We start from the raw sequence: 4,355 nt of genomic DNA, 5'->3' as shown, positions 1-4,355 counted from the left end.
TATAGTCGTTAAGGATTGTTGCTCCTGAGGGGATGGTGATTCCCCTGAATACCGATAGCTCGAGGGGCTGAGGGCTCCGAGAGTGGCAGAGGGGATGTTGTTCTCCTGAGGGGATGAGTAGTTCCCCTGATACCGAGATCTTGAGGATTGTGGTCCAAGAGTGAGACGGTATAACTCGAAGACGCTGGTCTGAGAGTGAGATCGGTATGACTCGAAGGTTGCGACCTAAGAGTGGAAGAGTTGGGAGCAAGAAATTCCTAGGACGTGAGTATAAACATAACGATGTAGACCTTGAGAGATTGACGGTGGTTTAATCTCGGGTTTTGAATGTGTTGACTTTTGGGACAAGGTTTTATGACCATAGCGGTTATGAATGTGTTGACTTTCCTCCTTATGTTAAGAGGATGGAGCGGTTGTAGATGACCGGTATGAGATTATTCTCAAGAGGTATCGGGCCTAGAGAGGCGGATAGGTGGACATATGCAGTTGGAGCAGATATTTCTCTGCTTGGTGGTTAATCCAGTTGGATATAAGTTGAGTGGGCAGGTGTAACATTGCAATGTTATACTCGGACCACAGGAGGTAGTTGTGTCGAGAGATGTTTATAGTCGTTAAGGATTGTTGCTCCTGAGGGGATGGTGATTCCCCTGAATACCGATAGCTCGAGGGGCTGAGGGCTCCGAGAGTGGCAGAGGGGATGTTGTTCTCCTGAGGGGATGAGTAGTTCCCCTGATACCGAGATCTTGAGGATTGTGGTCCAAGAGTGAGACGGTATAACTCGAAGACGCTGGTCTGAGAGTGAGATCGGTATGACTCGAAGGTTGCGACCTAAGAGTGGAAGAGTTGGGAGCAAGCAATTCCTAGGACGTGAGTATAAACATAACGATTGAATGTAGACCTTGAGAGATTGACGGTGGTTTAATCTCGGGTTTTGAATGTGTTGACTTTTGGGACAAGGTTTTATGACCATAGCGTTTATGAATGTTTGGCTGTGTGCCAGGATTGTGAGGCCGGTGGTGCCGGAGTCCCGGGAAGGGGAGTTACAGCAGGATTGAGCCGGGAGAGGCATGTTTGCCAGATACATAAGTTCACGAAAAGCCTTCATGGCAGGATAAACTAATCGTTGTAACGATGCTGGATGAAGTTCATTGGAGTTGGACAGGGTTGCTAGATCCAAGGTTTTGGTAAACTTGTTGGAGGGAATAAGTCAAGTGGTTTGAGTTAGCTGCCTGCAAAGCATTTGACGCGGTGAATCAGAATATGCGAACGTATGGTACTTGTTTGTTTTATTACGCTCGTATTGATGATTTACTGTGGAGAATTGCCAAGTGGAAAAGCTATTTCTGGAATAAGTTATCTTGGGGAAGTTTCCCTAAGTGGCAAGTTACTAGAGGTTCTTGGACGAACAAGAGGGTTGATATTTAGGTGGCGGCGAGTTGATGTCGGCATACTTGAGTATTTGTTTAGTTGAGCTGAGGAAGCAACTAGAGGATTTATGGAGCAAGGGATTTATACGTTCTAGTGTATCACCGTGGAGAGCACTGGTGTTATTTATTAAGAAGAAGGATGGGAGTTTCCGCTTGTGCATTGACTAATGGGGTTTGAACCGGGTCACTGTCAAGAACAAGTACCCTCTTCCCAGGATTGATGAGTTGTTGGATCAGCTGGGAGGTGCTACTCGGTTCTCTAAGGTAGATCTGGCGTCGGGTTATCATCAGATACCGATAGATGAGGCAGATGTGAGGAAGACTGCTTTCAGGACGAGGTATGGGCACTATGAGTTTGTGGTGATGCCTTTCGGATTGACTAACGCGCCAGCAGCGTTTATGAGATTGATGAACAGTGTGTTTCAGGAGTTTCTGGATGTATCTGTCATCATTTTCATCGACGATATTCTGGTTTATTCTAAGAGTCCTGAGGAGCATGCAGTGCATTTGAGGGCAGTTATGGAGAAGCTGCGGGAGTAGAAGTTGTTTGCTAAGTGGAGCAAATACAGTTTTTAGCAGCGTGAGATGGGCTTTCTGGGTCACATTGTTTCTGCATAGTGAGTTTCTGTAGATCCGGAGAAGATTCAGGCTATCAGGGATTGGCCTAGACAACAGAATGTCACTAAGATCAGGAGTTTCCTTGGTTTGACAGGTTACTACAGGACCATGAGATGAAGTCTCTGGTAGGAGAGGTCAGTGCGTTGAGCTTGTGTGTGGTTCCTCGAGAACCATTGGGTTAGGAGGCGGCTTATGGAGCGGATCTTCTGAGCAGGGTGTGGTTGGCTCAGGAGAAGGATTTGGGGCTGGTGAATGTCTCTAAGGATGTTGATTCAGAGTATCAGGTCTCAACTAATGGTACTATCTTGGTGCACGGTCGGATTTGTGTGCCCAAGGATGAGGATTTGAGATAGGAGATCTTGAGGGAGGCTCATGCGAGCATGTTTTTCTATTCATCCAGGAGCGACTAAGATGTACCGTGACCTCAAGAGGTATTATCATTAGGTCGGGATGAAGAAGGTTGTAGCTAGTTGGGTCGCGAGGTGCGACGTGTGTCAGCTGGTGAAGGCTGAGCATCAGGTTCCAAGCGGATTACTAAAGAGTCTACCCATTTCAGAGTGGAAGTGGGATATGATCACGATGGATTTTGTGGTAGGATTGCCAGTGTCACGAACTTTTGATGTTATTTGGGTCATTGTGGACCGGTTGACTAAGTCAGCATATTTTCTATCCATTAAGAAGATTGATGGAGCAGCGGTCTTGGCTAAGAAGTATGTGAGAGAGATAGTCAGATTGCATGGGGTGCCAGCGAGCATTGTGTTTGACAGGGATTCTAAGTTCACTTCGGTGTTCTGGAAGGTATTTCAGGCAGAGATGGGCACTAAGGTGCATATGAGTACAGCTTATCATCCCCAGACAGATGGACAGTCTGAGAGGACGATCCAGACGCTGGAGGATTTGTGTGTTGGATTGGGGTGGCCATTGGGCAGATCACCTGAACCTGGTAGAGTTTGCTTACAACAACAGTTATCAGGCAAGTATTAAGATGGCTCCTTATAAGGCTTTGTATGGGAGACCATGTCGTACACCGTTATGTTGGACTCAGGTGGGGGAGAGGAGCATATATGGTGCGGATTTTGTTCAGGAGACCTCAGAGAAGATTCGGGTTCTGAGGCTGAACATGAGGGAGGCTCAGGATCGGCAGAAGAGCTATGCTGATAAGAGGAGAAAGGATCTTGAGTTTCAGGTTGACGATAGAGTGTACCTCAAGATGGCTATGTTGCGGGGTCCGAACAGGTCATTGTCAGAGACTAAGTTGAGTCCGAGGTACATGGGTCCGTGCAGAGTGGTTGAGCGGGTGGGACCAGTGGCATATCGGCTGGAGTTGCCTGAGGTTATGCGTGCGTTCCACAAGGTATTTCATGTGTCGATGCTGAGGAAGTGTCTTCACGAGGGTGACCGGCTGTTGCCTAAGATTCCTGAGGATCTTCAGCCCAACATGACGTTGGAGGCGAGACCGTTGAGGGTACTCGGGAGGAGAGTCAAGGAACTTCGGAAGAAGAAGATTCCTTTGATGAGAGTCCTGTAGGACTGTGATGGAGTAGAGGAGCAGACTTGGGAGCCTGAGGCGAGGATGAAGGCAAGGTTTAAGAAGTGGTTTGAGAAGCAGGCCGCGACTTGAGCTTGTCTAGCCGGGTCTGAGTTGTAGTCCGTGGCTGGAGCGGGTACGGAGTATTCCAGCCCATCTCTCTTGATACTTGGTCGCTTAGGGGTGGTTGGTTGTGCGACTCAGTACTAAGATGAGGTGGTGCTCGGAATGCGGGTTGATGGATTGGATTGTTGTATCTTATTGTTTCTGTTGTATTTTCGTTGAGGTTGTAACGATTATGACATTTTGAGATTAATAAGATGAGTATTTTTCTTTATGTTTGACTGTTGTCGTCATGGGAAAAAGAGAAATAGCTCGGGTTTCTATTTTTGGAAGTTTCCATAAATAGAAAGTTTCCACAAAAGGAAAGTTTCCAGAATTAGAAAGTTTCTAAAAGGGGAATTTTTGTGGGAAGTGTTGAGGTAGATCTAGCCGGGAGATACATGATGGCATCAGGTTTGTTTTGCTCAAGGCCGTGTGGGCCCAACTCATGTGATACCGATAGCTCGATGGACTTTGTGGCCAGAGAGTGGGAGTGGTATGAGGCTTCGGATGACAATCTGAGAGCGTGCTTGAGGGTGACAATCCATGAGCGGGATATTTGAGACTCCCTGGATACCGTATGTAACAACCCGTCCCGTGGACCCTGCTAGCCTCACTGCTAGCCCGCTAGCCTCACTGCTAGCCGCCCAAACGGACCCCAAGCTGGCCCTGCAGGGCAT

This window comes from Camelina sativa, chromosome 2, assembly GCF_000633955.1.
Source record: "Camelina sativa cultivar DH55 chromosome 2, Cs, whole genome shotgun sequence".
Classification (NCBI taxonomy): domain Eukaryota; kingdom Viridiplantae; phylum Streptophyta; class Magnoliopsida; order Brassicales; family Brassicaceae; genus Camelina; species Camelina sativa.
This window is presented reverse-complemented; position numbering follows the sequence as displayed.